This window comes from Colobus angolensis, unplaced genomic scaffold (genome assembly GCF_000951035.1).
Source record: "Colobus angolensis palliatus isolate OR3802 unplaced genomic scaffold, Cang.pa_1.0 Scaffold69, whole genome shotgun sequence".
Taxonomy (NCBI): domain Eukaryota; kingdom Metazoa; phylum Chordata; class Mammalia; order Primates; family Cercopithecidae; genus Colobus; species Colobus angolensis.
The window spans coordinates 7,639,477-7,657,782 of NW_012120598.1; positions in this window are offsets into that span (position 1 = coordinate 7,639,477).

The following is an 18,306-nucleotide window of genomic DNA, read 5'->3' on the forward strand; positions in this document are numbered from 1 at the left end:
AGTAGTATTATATGCTATATATTTACAACTTAATTTTTTGAAGATATTTTTGAATGCTTGTACTGAAAAAAGTAATAAAAAGATTAGGATAATCTACTCTGGTCCATATTTTGGACATCCTTGGGAGTACTGGCGGAAGAGATTGTTACAGTAAAGGCAATAGTCTACTAAATCTGTGATACATGCATATGAGGTTCAATGAAATAAAGATTGTATCAAATATAAAAGTTCAAAAATATTTTTAAATAAAACTATAAGAGAAAGAAAAATTGGAGAAACAGAAATGAATCTTTAACCATTCCTTTCTTTTTGGAAGTCCATCATTCTATGTTATATTCAGATACCTTAAAATTCTGCATAATCAAATAAAATAATTATTTCTTTTTTCAGAAGGTAAGAATGAAAAAATATTTCTATAAAAATATCCGAATATGCCCAAATGCACAACCTAGCTACTGTTCTTATGTTCCAAAATACTATCCAGTTTTAAATATTTCATGTCTCCCATTTTCTAATGACCCCTCTAACTATAAAACATGCCATTAATTTTAGATGTCCTATAAGTTTTGAAAATTTCATTTAGCTGGTACTGCTGCATAACATTAACACACTATCCTTTGCAAATATCACTCTTATATTGAGGGCATTTAAACTAGTCTTCCATTTTAATTAACTAATAATTAATTTTAATTCATTCTTCATGTTAATTCTTCACATTAATTTTCAATTTTAAACATACAAATCACTTAAAATCTGTATACCTCAATTCAAGCTTGGTAAAATTATGTGTTTGCTAGGTTTAAGTAGCACAATTTTATTCTGGTTATATAATTAAATTTATGAGTCAAGTTAAAAATTTAGCTTTATGCGAAAGAATAAAAATCTCCTACAGTAGTATCACCGTTCATATATTACCCAAGACTCTGTTAAGTTCATTCTTTGAGATTCAAATACAATTTCTGCACATTCCATCTCTGTCTCTTTTGTGGTTTCTCCTCTTCAGTTCCAAGACAAAAACATCATCTATACAATGCATCCTCGTGTACAGCAAGCTTAACTGACTTCTGCTATGACAGTGAGAGCTTACCTCATGGCTCCATGAAGAAAACAGCCAAAATCGAATATTAGACCCAATTATTTCAATGAATGCATATTTTAAAGTATTAATTTTCCTGTTAAAAATGGCCAATTTTGCATACTTTTTTCTTTTGCAATAACAAATAATTGTTGTGATACTGAAATTTTAATCTTTCCCTATTTTCATAGCCTTCAGCATGAAGCATACAAGGAGGCAGATTAGTTACTTATGTCACAAATTCACTATATTACTATATCAACTATTATATCACTAGTAAGACATAGTTGACTTAAAATGATAAAAGTGAACGTAGTTATATCAAAATGCCTTTTTTTCTGTTAGCCATGTATCTCTCAATACTTAATGATGCATTTAGACATACAGAGTCACTGTGTGTTTATTATAGAATATTAGTATTAAAAACAATTTAACACTGTTTTTTGATTTCATACTTTTAAAATAATTATATATTTTTATATCAGATATTAAATGCCTATATGATTTGTCTTCTTTGCTTAACATTGCTTATACCATTTGAAATAATTTTACTGCGTGTTATAGTAAAAAACAAAACAAAAGATGTCAAAGATAAGCACAAACACCACAAATGATATACAACAGGATCAGAATAGAATAACATAAAATAAACACATGAAAAATGAAACAAAAAAAGGTTTTACAAACACAAGCTTATCAGGATACTAGAATCCTAGTGATTCCTAAGACTCTTGACATCTCAGGGAGAGGCAGACTGGGACCACGTGGACAGACTGGTCTCTGCTTTCAGATAACGACATCAAATTATTTGCCTCTTTCCGCAGACAGAGAATGTGGATAGACTAAGTCAGAAGACACTGATCTTTACAAGACATGGTTGCAATCTTGATAAAATGTTTACAAGACATGGTTGCAATCTTGATAAAATAATGCTCTTTTTACATGCTAAATTCCTCACAAGTTTGAATATCACCACTGGGTTCAACCAGAAGCTAAGAAGTCCAATTGAACTTTTTAATTACTAGGCTACTTAAGGGACTTCATTGCTAGGTTACTGAAGGAAAAACAGCCAGGGCCATCCAGAGAATATATTGCTTTTTCTCATGAAAGTAGGTCTAATGTAATATCTCTTTCAGATTTTAATCAATTTTTCCAAACCATCTATGTATTAGATGTAGTCTCTTTCTCTTGATATGTGATTAAAAAATCATTTGCACGATATACATATGTACATCCTTATATGTGTTAAAATATTTGAGGGAGGACTTCTAATCTATTCTATTTAATCCATACCACTGTGATAAGGTCAAAAGCAGTGCACGTTCAGAGTAAATGTTATTATCTGTCAGGACATGACCTTCCTTTATCTCTTGTATTACTCAGAATCTCCAAATTAGTGATACCTCTTTATTTTCTCAGAAAAAAAAAAAGACTTCTTCTTGGCAGAATATCCTAATCCACTTGAGCATATTCTAGTAATAAAAGGTATAGAGTCAAGATCAATTTGTGTAGCATAATGTTGATTGAGGACAAAGTACCTCAAAAGTTCATTATTGCAAGTAAAGCACCTTTCATACCACATGTAATGCTGCTTATCCTGCAACAATGTAGCAGTTTAACAAGTTAGAGCTGAGAATCAGGGAGATTGGCTTACTGGTTAAAACATAGGGAAATGTAAGTTAAGGATACGTGAAATTAGAGGGGAGAGTTAGAATTCCAAAGTAATAGAGAATTCAGTTCAGGATGTCAGACTGAGTAAATATGTGTACATTAGTTAATTTGAAGAGCACCACTGATATTCTGAAAACAGGAGCTGGTATGAACAGTAGACCAAAATAATTCTAGAAATATTTTTAATTATGAGAGATAAGACTGACAGAGAAAGTTGCTGTCAACTTAATGTAGAAAAAAGGGAGTTGCTACAGAAATGATGATGATGATGGTGATAATGATGGGTGATGATGATGATAATGAAGGGAGCTACACAAATGATGATGGTGATGATGATGATGATGATGGTGATAGTGATGGGCGATGATGACAATGAAGGGAGTTGCTACAGAAATGATGATGATGATGATGATGGTGATAATGATGTGTGATGGTGATGACAATGATGATGATATTTAAAAGAGAATACTGGCAAAGTCATAGCTCAATGGGTACACTAATATCAGAAATAGAGCAAGGATTTACTAATGGGATTATTTATTCAAGGAGAACATGCTGCATGTCATGGTCATTTGTGTACAGGAGTCATTAAAAGAATCACCCCGTTAGACAACTGATCGAAAGTAAGTGGGAACTTTCCAGCTGAAATAAAGGATCTACTATAGAAGACTACTATAAAAGACACAAAAAAAAACCTTTTGGCTTTTGCCCTATGATGTAGAGAGTTAGAAGGAATGTTGTTCCCAGCTTGACATTGACAAAGAACCAAATGTACTACAAGTTTATGAATTTTCTTTTTTTTTTTTTTTACCCTTTGGAAAGTGGAGGTTGGACTGCAAACCTGAATCAGAATCTAAGGAGATTTGGTGCCTGCAGAGACAAAGGTGAGTCAAGACCCTCATTACTATACTCTGATCTAAGTCCTGTTTACTTACCCAACTTTATATCCTACCTCTGTTCTCCTTGCTCGTTGTACATCATTACTTCCTAATATTCAAGCAAAAATGCTAGGAGGCATCTGGAAATTCTCGTGTTATCACCCTACTTTCCCAATTCTACCAAGTAGTGAGTCATTTTCTCAATGGTGTCCTCCTACTCACATTCATATGAATATTCTTAAATGCCATAATGGATCTAGAGATGGAATGTGGTTTTTGTCTATGGGATCCATACAACTTCCTCATGAAGCCTTACTTAATGGAGGAGGAAACTTCTTCATCCCTAAGATAGTTTACAGGTGGAAAATTAATATATGTTGAAAGCTTATGTACTATTAGGAATTGTTCAAAGTTCTTCAACCTCTTAGAATATCCTTTATCTTCTTGACATCCCGACATATTAGAGGTAGTTATAATACATATATTACAGATGAGGAATCTGAGGTGCAAAGATGCTAACTTATTTCCTCAAGTTCTCACAACAAAGAAGGGATATAGCTGGGATTTAGAACAAAATGGGCTTATTCCATGGCCCATGTTTTAATCAGTACAACATACCTCCATTTGTAGGAATTGCTGTATGTTTTCATCTTATTCCCAAGCAACTTTCAGCCATAAAACAAAGGTTGAAAACAGGGGAAAAAACGGAAAATCCATTCATTTCTAATGAATGAGGTCAATTAACAAATGCAAATAATTCATAATTTAGTGTGTGACACATATAATCTCTGAGGTTATAGTGACTATTTGTCCTTTGGCATGATTATCCACTTCACTTGCTCACCAGCAAAGCCATTCTTATATCATTATATGCAATATTTACCCATTAAACACAGAACCACACAATTTTCTTTACCAATACCAGTGACATGAGAACCATTACACAGCAATTATTCATAGGAAGTGAGCTCAACATAATATAACTACATTAATGAAGCTCCCACATATATGAGTAATAGCTATATACTTTTTTTTTTTTCCTGAGATATAGCCTCAGAGTTTCTAACTCATAGATGCTGAGTTGGGGAGAGAAACTATGAGGTTTTCTACACCCTGCAAATGTGTTAATTTGCTCTATTTTAAAAACCTAAAGGCCAGAACAGTGGCTCACGCCTATAATCCCAGCACTTTGGGAAGCTGAGATGGGTGCCTCCCTTGAGCCTAGGGGTTTGAGACCAGCCTAGGCAACATGGCAAAACCCCATCTCTACAAAAAAATGCAAAACTCAGCCAGGTGTGGTGGTGTGACTGTAGTCCTAGCTACTCAAGAGGCTGAGGTAGGAGGATCATTAGAGTCTGGGAGGTGAAGGTTGAAGTGAGATCAGATTGCACCACCGTACTCTAGCCTGGGTGATAGAGTGAGATCCTGTCTCAAAAAAGAAAAAAGAAAGAAAAGAAAAGAAAGAAAGAGAGAGAGAGAAAGAAAAAGAAAGAAAGAAAGAAAGAAGAAACAAGGAAAGAAAGAAAGAAAGAAAGAAAGAAAGAAAGAAAGAAAGAAAGAAAGAAAGCAAGAAAGAAAGAAAGAAAGAAAAGAAAAGAAAAGAAAAGAAAGAAAGAAAGAAAACCTCAGCCATGGTGAGTTTAAAATGTTTTTTAAGATTCTATTGATATTATAGTTAGTTAAAATAAATCCTAGACTCTAAGTACAGATCAAATGCAAATTTTAGTTTGCATATGTATTGGGGAAGGGTTGTGAGCTTTCCACTTATTTCATGTATTCATAGACAGCTTAGTAGTTATTGGGGTAATCTTTCCTAGAACCTTATAGTGATTGCTATTAATAACCAGTAATAGAGGTTATATAATCTAAGCATAAATTTGTTCACTGTTTAAATATGAAAAGGTATACTTTTTCATTGCTTCTAATATCTACCTTTTACTTTATTTTATGTTTTAAATTCTTTTTTTAAAATTATGTTTTGTGAGTACATAGTTGGTGTACATATTTATGGGGTACATGATATATTTTTATCCAGGCATATGACATATGTAAATGGAGATCTATCAACCCAAACATTTCTTTTTGTTACAACATTTAACTATACTCTTAGTTATTTTTAGTTACATTATTACAAAATGTATAATATTGTTGACTATAATCACCCTGTTGTGCTATGAAATTATATTTGCTTTTTATAGAGCTCATTATCATTTGTCTTCATTATTCAATCATTTTTCATTTATTTCCTAAGAATAAATTATTTTTCTCTTTGGAGGAACATAAAAATTTAGTAATGTACTTCATGTTGAAAACTTGGAGGGAAGACAAATAGATGGTGATAGATATATGGAGAGATAGATAAATGATAAAAAGTGAAATAGAAAGTAAAGCTGGGTGGTCTTAATATTTCATATGATCAGCATGATATTTGAAAAAAATCATTACAAATGACAAGAAAGTGGACAGTGAGTTGTTAGGGAAAGCTCACGTCAAGCAGGAGGAGAGCAGAGGAAGCCCATAGCCCAGAAGGTGGCAGTGTGTTTGACATATGTGACCAAGAACACGCAGGACAACAAATGCTGGAGTAGTGTGAGTGAAATGGGGAAATTTAAGAGGTTAAATGAAGGTCTAGATGTTGTAGGCTATTGAAAGTCATTGTGAACTTTATGGCTTCAATTTTGAAAGCAATGAAAAGTCCTTAGTTTGAAGCTGAGAAGTGACATGATGAGATGTGGTAGACATTGTGATGCAGGTCATCTCACACTTGGATGAGAATCTTGTTGCCTCAGCTACTGGGATAGTGTTGGCAGGTAGCCAGCCTTTACCTTCCAGGTGATTCAGAGTTTGCCACAGCTGCAGAGACCTTGCCCAATATCATGCCCTTTTCAGGGTGCATCCCAAAAGAATAGCCCTCTAAGCTTATCTTGGAAAACTTTGAGATAGCCCTAAAAGGTTTTTACAACTCCAGAGCACCCAGTGAGACTGGCTGTGTCTGCAATTGGATCTTCTTTCACCTTGAACTTCTCTTTCTGCCTACCTTGCTTCTTTCTTTCTCCATCCATAACTATTAAAGGAAAAGATACACCTTGATAAATAAACTGCGCATTAAACCCCATCTGAGAATCTGCTTATTGAGGAGACCAACTTGTGTGTATGTGACACAGGTCTTCACAGGTTAACTATGGTGGTTGTGTTGAGGAAAAAAAAAGAGGGATAGATAGACGTAGAGAAAGTATTTAGGAGACGACTGAAATCATACAATGGTTTAGGTGTCTGGGACCTAGTTTATAGTAGATGAGGTAAAAAAATAAATAAATAAATACGTGGACAACTTCCAGATGTATTATCAATTTAATATCAAATATGGGATGTGAGAGGAAGATAACAGTCAATTGTGACTCCCAAATTTTGAAGACTAAGAAAAAAAAAAAACAACTGTTGCTATTAGATGAGATACAAAAGGCTGCATTAGAAGCAGATTTTGGGAAAAGTTCCTAAGCATAGTTTTGTCATTTTAGGTTAAGAGGTCTTTTATACTTTACAGTGCAAATGCACAAGAAGCTTGGAAACGCCAATCTGGAGTAAAGTGTAAAACAAAGTGGCAAACATAAAAAGCCTTGTTTACTCATTTCTGCTTGCCAGCGTAATTTTACAATGCCTCTGGCTCTTGTAAAAGAGCCAGACCTATATGTCTCCAGACATATAGGTCTCCAGAAAGATGTTTTGAAGACAAAAGAGAATAAAGAACATGGTCCCCTATGTCTCTTGCCTGAGCCACTACATTCCATATAAAAGATAAATGACCTAGGCTGGGAATGGTGACTCATGCCTGCAATCCCAGCACTTTGGGAGGTTGAGGCGGGCGGATCATGAGGTCAGGAGTTCAAGACCAGCCTGACCAACATGGCAAAACCCCATCTCTACTAAAAATACAAAAAATAACTGGGCATGACTGGGTGCCATCTGTCATCCCAGCTACTCAGGAGACTGAGGCAGGAGAATCAAGACTGGGCGACAGAGCAAGACGCTATCTCAAAAAAAAAAAAGAGAGAGAGAAAAGAAATGACCTTAGCCCTTTGCTTTTCTTACACATAAGATAATGTCTGACAGGGTTGGTTATTATGCTTCTGTAATCTAGAACTAGATGTACTCTTACACCCAAACTACAATGTGATTCTACTTTAATGTAACTTGTAAGTAGGTGAGATGTGATTTTCCAAGCACTGAACCTCCACCACGGGTGTATAAGAAGTGGGCTGAAATACTCATTGAATCTCTCTACAGGGCTGCTCCTGAGACTGAGGCTTCAGTCTATAGTCCCCGGTAAGATTACTGAATAAAATTCACCTTAATTCTGTAAAAGCTTGATTTACTTTCTGTAGTCAATGTGAATATAGCCACAGGCAAGAGGTATATGTTTAGAAATAATATAGGTTTAGATTATATTTAAAAACAATGAAGCTGGTTGGACACACAAAAGGAGTATATGTGGAAATATAAAGGATTCAAAACTGAGGCCTGGAACCCTCCAGTGTAAAGAGGTGAAAGAATTAAGATAAATCGGGTGCAGTGGCTCACGCCTGTAATCCCAGCACTTTGGGAGGCCGAGGCAGGTGGATCACCTGAGGTTGGGAGTTCAAGACCAGCCTGACCAACATGGAGAAACCCCGTCTCTACTAAAAATACAAAATTAGCCAGCGTGGTGGTGTGTGCCTGTAATCCCAGCTACTCGGGAGGCTGAGGCATGAGAATCGCTTGAACCCGGGAGGCAGAGTTTGCAGTGAGCCGAGATCGCGCCATTGCACTCCAGCCTGGGCAAAAAGAGCGAAACTCTGTCTCAAAAAGAAAAAAAAGAATTGAGATAAAACTAAGAAAGAGACACTGAAAATGGGTTTCTGGTATTTATGAGGTAAGTGAAGACAATATACGAATGAGGAGAAACTAATAATGTGTGTTAAATTCCATGATGAGATGAAGAGGACTAAGACTTGACCACTAGATATTAAGAAGCAAGTATCAGTGGTGATATTAACAAGAACAGCGTTAGTGAAGTGATGCATTTGTCAAAAGCCTAAACACAGTTGGTCCTGAAGAGAACTGAAGAAAATCTATTGTGAACAGCAAGTCAGTGAAACTCCTTTGGAAGAGCTTTCTGTAAGGGATGTGAATAAATGGGTTAGTGATTAGTGGGAAGATTAAATCCATCGACAGTGGTTTTAAGATGGCAGAAATAACGACATGTTTGCCTGCCACTGAGAAGGAGCAGTAGAGAGAGGTAAGTTGAAGCTGTCGCCATAAATAAATGAATCTGGAGCAGTGACCTTGAGGAAATGAGAGTGTCTGTGATCTAACCTCTGAGAAGAGGAATATGGATTGCCAAGCCAAAGTAGCATAAAAGAAAATATAGAACATGGAGACAACTAAGGGTAAAAGAGTAAATGTGCTAATATGCGCTTATAAGAATTTCCTTCTTATCAAATCTATTTTCATTATCAGATAAGAAACAAAGTTGTTTAGCAGGAATGAAGACAGATGAGATGTTGGAGATTTAAAAGTAGAGCAGAAGGTCTTAAGTACAATTGTTGTGAAGTATTCATTTTTATATTCTAAGAGCTCTTAAATTGTATTTGTAGTTGTCGCTTAATGTTGTATTCTACAAATTAATTCATATCAATAAAATAATAGATTTATATATACTGTCCTGTATAATCATTTGATAAGAAAATTGATTGTTTCTCATCACAGTGTTAGAGGCGATAAAAAGATCTTTTACTTTCTCAGCAGCTTTCATTTTAATCTGATTTTATGCTGGAGGCAAAGCATTGCATTGATTTCTCCAAGCAAATTGCTTATACAAAACTCTGGTAGCAACTCTTCTGGCAGTTCTTAGATCAATGATAACCAATAAACAGTGTCTATGTCTTTTTTGAATTATTTGTTTGCAAGCTAGAGAAGTAAACTAGGCTACCTTTAGCAAAATTAAGTAATTTATTGGAAAGATAGGGGACAACCCACAGAATCAAAGCAAAGGCTACAGAAAACAATTCTTGAAAAGGACTGAGACAAGAGAACGCCTGTAGTTTTTATAAATCAATGGGCAGTCTCTTCAGAAAACAAAGACAGGATGGATTGACCTAAACAATGGCTCAACATATCTATATCTTTTACGGGGCCTGTAAAAACAGTGAAACACTTGTTCATTCTTCTTCTGCCATTTAAGACTACTGCTCTGTAACACCCCATTAGCTCCAGGGTTGTGAAAATTCAAAGCAATAGAAGATTGTTTTGAGTTTAAAGCTGGAATTAAGCCATATCTTTTTGGTTTCATCCATATTATACATTATAATGAAGCCAGTGATGATGGATTATTAATTAGGAAAATCAGTGGAATTTGTGATTATAAATGTTTTATCTTTATGCACTGTATCTGTTATATGACTTACTACTCAGTGGCAAAATGTTACTCTGCTAAGGAGCTTGCAATTCACTTACTCTTTTAAAACAGCTGATCAGAAATAGGCACCATCTTTCTCTTATTTTTCTACCCACTTTCTGCTTGTGATATCTGTTACACTAGGTTTAGTGTATTATTTCTAATACTAATGGGCAAGTGTAAATTCTTAAACAAAATATCACAAACTGGGCCTCTGCCAACAGAATCTCAATATTTATTCTTTTTCAAATATTTATGGCATGCAGTTGAATATACTAGTGCCATTGATGTATATCATTTTCTCATTTCAATATAAAGAACATTTTTTATTTACTGTATATTTAATTGTATAATTTAGAATTTATAGTACAATACTGTAGTTAGACTATAACTTCTCCAACTTTAAGATTACATCATCCCAGCCTTTAAATCTCTTAATAATTAACCATATTAGTATACACCAAGACAGTTTTATCTGTCAATTTGTCATAATAACCTTACTATGCCATCATGTTCTAGGCTTCCTCATTGCCCAAATTCAGTGCCAGTTCTTAAGTTTATTGGAAAGAAAAATAATGCAATCAGAACAGGAAGAAATAGAACGAGAACACAATGAAGACGTAGACAAAAAATGAGAAAGAAGCAGGAGAGACAATGAATACAGATAGTTGAACCATTTTACTTGTTTCAAGTAGGGGGAAATGACAACAATTAGCAGTATTTCTGTTATGCATCAATATCTCTTATGAAAATCGGAAAATTCTGGCAATGTGGCATGTGACTAGGAATTCAACAACTAATAAAAGTTAGAATTTTATCTGTCTCTTTTCAATCACTTGTGATTTATGAGAAATTATTTTCTATCATAGGTTTTTAACTTCCAGATTTTTGTGGCCACACTGTCCATTTCCTATCATTTAATAATATTTAGAAATAAGATCCATCAAAAGTTATAAATGTTTCTATATGTATGCTTTAGATAACTCAATTCTCTGCCTTTTCATTTATCTTTAGCTTTCTCCTCTCAAATTTAGTATTTTGCTACCTCTCTCCTCTCTCTCTCTCTCTCTCTCTCTCATTACTTTAAAGAGTTTCTGATATGGTAGAAGAGAGACATCTTTCCAATTCATCCCTCATTCAAGATATGAAACGTATTTTTAGATGACACTAGACTTTTACAGCAAAATAATCTGGAGAGAAGATGAAGAATCACATTACCTACTGTCACTGTTTATGATGATGGCCTTGCCAAAGTCGTTTACTGGAACTTGTATCTAAGGCAAACTACACACAGGCAAGGCCATTTTTATTTTAGCTTCATAGTGCAGGATGGGTGGAACTTCAATCTTCAAGTTTTCTCCGGAAATTTATTTCTTTGAAAGTTCCACTCACTCCTCTTTGATGAATGGTTAGAAAGGTAAACTCACTCTTCCATTTAAAAATAAGTGCCTCAGGGTCAATAGTGTAATTTCTCCCACTGGACATTTTACAGGAACAAAATGGTCAAATAGTTTCTTGCTGAAAATAAATTGTGTGTGTAACATGCAGCCTGATTTTTTCCCCCCAGTATATGTAGAACTTCTGTTTCTTAGTTTTGTTTGTTTTGGTGAAGTGAGATTGTTGCATTAGGAGAAGATATGTGACACGGCCATAGTGTTTGACTCAGTGACTCACTGGTTGAATAGAAGAGTTGGTTTATTTGTCAAAATCGTTATAAATTTGTGTGAGATATGGTGGCCCATATACAGTAGACACAAAGTAGTAAAATGAACAAAAACCATAGAGGGTAGAATTTTTACACAGTAGAAATTCACATATTTTTCTAATAGGAAAAATAAATCTGCTAATACACCTCAACCTCATCTTTGTCAATTATTTTCAACTGTTTTCTGTTTTTCTTTTAATACCCCACAGTAGATTAAAATCAGTTAATTACATTGTGACCTAATGGTGGCCAACAATCTTACAATTAAAATACAATCAATTAACCCCTGTCACTTTGCTGAACCTTACTGTCTTTGTAAGATTATCTGTATGTTTTTCCTACTTAAATTCCTGGAAGCAGCCTCTTTGTTCGTCTTTTCCAAACCCAGAAAGGCTCATTTTTTCCACTGAGTTTTGGTTTCATTTATTAATAGCAAAGTCTCAAAGTGTCGAAGGGTAGATTGATATCCCAGGAGGAGTAAATACCTCCCTAAAATGTGCCTTGGAAATAATCTGTTGGTAAAGGAGCAGATGCTCTCCTTCGGAAAAGGCGCAGAAGAACCTCTTGAACTTGCTGTCACCAGGTATGTTAACATCCCTCCTTCAAGACCTTAGTGACCCTACTTCAGACTTGTTAGAGTCTAAGGTTCTTTTTTTCACATAAAATCATCAAGTTATGCACAATTACAGGTGACTCCAAGTACTGGGAAATCTCAAACAGCAACCAGTACTGGAAAGTAGGTTTCAGCCAGTAGGGATCAGTTACACAATTTGGATGTAGGGAAGCCTCATGGGACATGTGATAGAAACAAAATCCCTGTTTTCATGTAACTAAAAGTATCTTCCTCTAACCTCACAAAAATATTTGGCTCCTTCTTCCTGTCATTAACCTGGGTTTGCTATTTTCTTATATTCAAATTTTCTCTCTTGCAAACGTTTGATATACATATTTATGCTATTATTGTTATTATTTTAGATCAGCATCATAGTCCCTAGTCTATTACATTTATTTTTTAAACTATATTCTCAACTCCACCTTCATTTCTATCTAGTCTGTTATACCACTATCATCGGAGCTAGCTTTTTAGCATAATTTACCATAATTTTATAAAATATAGCAAGGAATTTAAGATAATTTTTGTAAGAAATTAGAATTCACATCTGTTTCTCAAGGGCCAGACTTGTTTTGGTAAATAGTCATTCTCTAATTTTTAACAGTTTCTGACATAAATTTGGTGCTCGAAAATATTCATTGAATTGAACATTTAATTAAAAAGCATTAGAATCTCCTTGAAGACATAGCTATCTTGTATAATTTCATACTGATTGAAAGAATAAACAGTGCTTGGCACATTGTAGATTTTCAAATGGTTATTTGAATGAATGGCTACTTGAAGTATATTAAAGATTTAGTCTAAAATGTAAAATATTGGTAATATTTTAAGAGTTTCTTTGCTTTAATGGAGATTCCTATTTTTAGGGCATCAAATTCTTAACATCTAGAGTGGAAGTTCAGCAGGTGGATAAACAACAACGATAATAATACATTTAAAAAGTGAGAAATGCAGGGTGATGGGCGTGGTGACTGTTGCTGTCATGTCTACAGATTCACACACAAATATTAGGAAAATTGTGATAATTAAACTATTCCTGCCTCAGGCTGTTTTAGAAATGCAAATGTGAAAACTTTCTGCCTAGTGAAACAGGAGGCAGCTTCTGAAAAAAATGTATTATTTCTCCAGTGAAATAGCCAGCAGGAAGGACTGTTCTGTCTCTTTGTCTGAATCTGTCATGTTAGGACGAGATAACCAGAATTGCTGCAGCAATCTTGCTGCCTGGATGAGAGTGAAACCAGTCCAAGGACTAAACAATTAAGATACATGGAGAACTTAGACACTTGAAAATAGTGCTAAACTGATCATTGAACCAACCTGAAATTTACCCGTCTTGGACTTCCTGAGGAAAACACTGTTTTTTCTTATTTCTAAAAATAATTGAGTCGCATTTTCATCATTTACAGTCCACAGCAGCCTAAGAGATTGACAATTTTTTGTGTTACTTTCTGTGGTGATTTGGTGTTTGCTTTATTTACTTAGTGCTATCCAAATTCAGTTCCATGAATAGTTAAGTTACCCAACACAAATGCACAGAATGAAATTGAATTTAAAATAAGGATAAGTAAAAATGAGGATAAATAAAGATATTATAGCAAGTTGAAGGCAAAATGAATTCACCGATGAGAATATCATCAGCTATTCTGTAGTCAACAGTGGTAAGCAGTTAATTTGGTCCTGAGATTCCTATCAGCCTACGTGAGGAAGAAATCCTATTAATTCAAAAAGTGTATTCAATTAAGTAAAAAGAAAGCAGGCCTGGCACGGTGGCTCATGTCTGTAGCCTGGAATTCCAACACTTTGGGAAACCACGGCAGGAGGATCACTTGAGCCCAAGGAGTTTGAGACCATCCTGTGCAACACTGTGAGATCTCCTCTCTACAAAACAATTTAAAAATTATCCTGGCATAGTGGTGTGTACCTATAGTTTCAGCTACTTGGGAGGCTGATGCAAGAGGATTGCTTGAGCCTAGGAGATCAAGGCTGAAGTGAGACATGATCATACCACTGCACTCCAGCCTGGACTACAGAGTAAGAGCCTGTCTCAAGATAAATAAATAAATGAATGAATAAATAAATAAATAAATAAGAAAGAAAAAGGAGGTAGTTGTACAGAAAATAAACATCTGGTTTATTATTATTATTTTTATTTTATTTTATGTGTGTGTGTATTTGTTTTGGTTTGTTTTTGTCATGAAGTATAGATATAAGTCTTTATATGACAACAAACTTTAAGAAGTACTTATAACTCAATGTCATTTCCAGTTCAACCTGAGGAGGTAGCTCTCTTTCAACGTGAGAAAACAGGAGACAACGTATTTTTGTGTTTATCTATCTTTGATAAAAATATGAGCTCCCAGTGACTAAAAAAATTCAATTCAAACTGTACGGAACATTGAAAAAAAAATATTTGGTACATTTTGCTAACTCAAAAGTTAAAGCAGAAGGCAACATTTGACCTATGTCTCCTCACCAGTATCACCAAAGATCCAGCCTCTGCCTAGTACATTTTCTGTTATTTCTCTCAGGCCCTGCCTTCTGGGAGGCCATGAGTTTCTCTCAGGCAGCATCAGGTGCTCTTCTTGGAGTCACATAGGAAGGCCAACCTTCCTGCTCACAGAATTCCTCTTCAGATGGAGAGAGAGCTTCACTCTCAGAGCAGTTAAGCCAGCACAATTCCTGAGCCTGGTTTTCAGTGGCTTAAAATCTGTAAGACTCTTTCCTGAAACAAATGAATATAATTAAGCTGATTGTATTAAGCCAGTTATTAAGTCTATATAGAGGTGAAGCTGTGGTCTATCCCACCAAAATTTATTGAGAGTTTTCCAAAATATTGTCAAAAATAATGTTAAAGAACACAGACAGAATGAAAAGTCAGAGGAAAGGAGATTTTCCTCCCTGTCTCCCTGTCTCTGTTTCCTTGTCTACCTTCTTCCTCTCCCCCCTCCCGCTACCCCTTCTATCACCCTGACATCTCTCTTTTAGAGCTGGGACACCCTTATTTTTCTGTCTTTGGATATCAAAACTCTAGGACTTTTGGTTTTTGGACTCTGAAACTTACACCTGAGACCCTCAGGGTTTTCAGGCCTTCAGGCTCCAGCTGAGAATGACACCTTTGCCTTCCATGGTTCTGAGGCTTTGGGACTTGGAATGAGCCACACTACTGTAATATTTTAGGGTCTCGAGCTTGCAGAAGACCTTTGTGGGAACTTCTCAGCCTCCATTATTATGTGAGCCAATTGCCCTAATAAATTCTCTCTGATCTGTATCTATCTATCTGTATATATCCTACCACTTCCATCTCTCCACAGAATTGTGACAAATACAACTGTCTTGTAAACTAGAAAGATTTTTTTAAGTACAAGTAATTAATCCATTCAGGAGAAAGAAACATAGCACAGGATATTTTTATTAAATCAGTTTGATATGAGAGATAGATTTATTAACTGGTGTAAGAGAGCATCAGTACAATTAAAGCATACCTAATTCTAATCGTAATTGTGAGTGGAAAGCTCCACTTATGCAGGAAGGAATATTCCAAACGTGGGAGAGTTATATAGACTAACATAAATTGTTCATGCATTTGTTTGCAAATTCTATTGTTTTCTTTTTGATAGAAACTCAGTGTTAAAAAAAAATATGCAATGATTCACCATAAACCTGCTAAATCTGTGCAGCTGATGAATCGAGGGTGCTGTAAAATTCATTTAATTTACAACAAGTAAATACACAGAGATTAGTAAAATTGCCAAGTTGATACAAATTCACATAAAATTTCCTAAACTTGAGAATACATTAAAATAGCTCAAGACTTTAGTATAAATGTCAACAAATAGCTATGCTGGACTAGGGAGTCATAAGGTGATTTTACATTCTTAGTTATGCTTTGAACATTTGTTTTGTTTTTAAATTTTTGTACTGTATGACACTTACTTCTATATGCAAATTATCCATTCTAACCACTAGTGACAATAGAATACATGTATCATTAAATTAATATGGCTTTGTCTAGCTTTAAAAAAAAATCATACTGAATACCTTTTTTCATGAGGCAAACAGGGTAGGCAATCATTAGTGTTAGCACATTCCTTTTCACCTCAAGAAAAGTGTATACATTTAGAACTTTCTCTTCAGGGTCAGTCCTCATAAAATTGTATGCATAAACAGATTTTTAAAATTCTCATATTCCTTAAGTTTATAAAAAAATTGCCTGAATCTTACTTATACTCATGTTACTCAGAAAGCTTCTGGTATTATGAAATTAATAACAAAGAGAAGAAGACTTCATAGCTAAAGCAATTAGGAAAGTTAAAGCAAGGAGTCATACAAAACAATATAAATTTAACATTTGGCTGTCTTAATTTTATTTTAATGTAAAATTTACCTATATAGTGTTTTGGATATTAATGCTTGATGTCCAGACTTGGACATAAAATATTGTATGTTGAATACTAAAAACAAAGTAGTTATTATAATTAATTTTTTATTTCACTTTAACTTCCAGGATACATGTGCAGAACATGTAGGTTTGTTACATAGGTATACATGTGCCATGGTAGTTTGCTGCACCTGTCAACCTATCATCTCGGTTTTAAGCCCTGCATGCATTGGCTATTTGTCCTAATGCTCTCCCTCCCCTCGACCGCCACTGCCTTACTGGCCTCGGTGTGTGTTCCCCTCCCTGTGTCCATGTGTTCTTATTGTTCAACTCCCACTCATGAGTGAGAACATGCAGTGTTTTGTTTTCTGTTCCTGTGTTAGTTGGCTGAGGATTATGGCCTCCAGCTTCATCCATGTCCCTGCAAAGGACATGATTTCATTCAGATATGGCTGCATAGGATTCCATGGTGTAAATGTACCACATTTTCTTTATCCAGTCTATCACTGATGGGCTTTTGGGTTGGTTCCATGTCTTTGCTATTGTAAATTCTAGGTAACCTATAAAGGAAAACCTATCAGATTAACAGCAGAAACCTTATAAGCTAGAAGGGATTGGGGTCCTAACGTTAGCCTCCTTAAACAAGATAATTATCAGCCAAGGATTTTGTATATAACATGGTGTCTCCGTGATTGGTATAATAGTCCACCTTCTGAATTCTTTTTGTGGCAATTCAGAGATTTCATCTTGGTTTGGATCTATTGATGGTGAGCTAGTGGGATCTTTGGGGGATGTTAAAGAACCTTGTGTTGTCTTATTGCCAGAATTATTTTTCTGTTCCTTCTCATTTGGGTAGACTATGCCAGAGGGAAGATCTGGGACTCGAGAGCTATTGTTCAGATTATTTTGTCCCATGGGGTGCTCCCTTGATGTGGTGCTCTCCCATTTCCCCTATGGATGGGGCTTCCTGAGCCCCAAAGTTCAGTAATTGTTATTCCTATTTTGGATCTAGTCATCCAGCAGAGCTATCAGGCTCCAGGATGATACTAGAAAGTGTCTGCAGAGAGTCCTGTGATGTGATCTATCTTCAGGTCTTTCAGCTGTGGATACTAGCACCTGCTCTGGATACTCAGCAGGGGAGTGAAGTGGACTCTGTGAGGGTCCTTGGTTGTATTTTTGTTGAGTGCGCTGGTTTTATGTTGGTTGGCCTCCAGCCAGGAGGTGGCGCTTTCAAGAGTGTATCAGCTGTACTTAAGTAGGGAGGGTACAAGCTTGTCCTAGGGTCACCTTTGGATAACTATTCTGGTTTCTCATGAAGTGGGGAGGATCATAGAGGGATTATGTCCCTTGTCTTCAACTACCATGGTGGGTAGAGAAAGACCATCAGGTGGGGGCACGGGTAGGCATGTGAGCTCAGACTCCCCATGGGTGGAGCTTGTTGTGGTTGCCTTGTGGGATGGGGGGTATGGTTTTCCGGCCAATGGAGTTATGTTCCCTGGGGGATTGTGACTGCCTCTGCTGCATCCCCCAGGTTGCCAGGGAAGTAGGGGAAA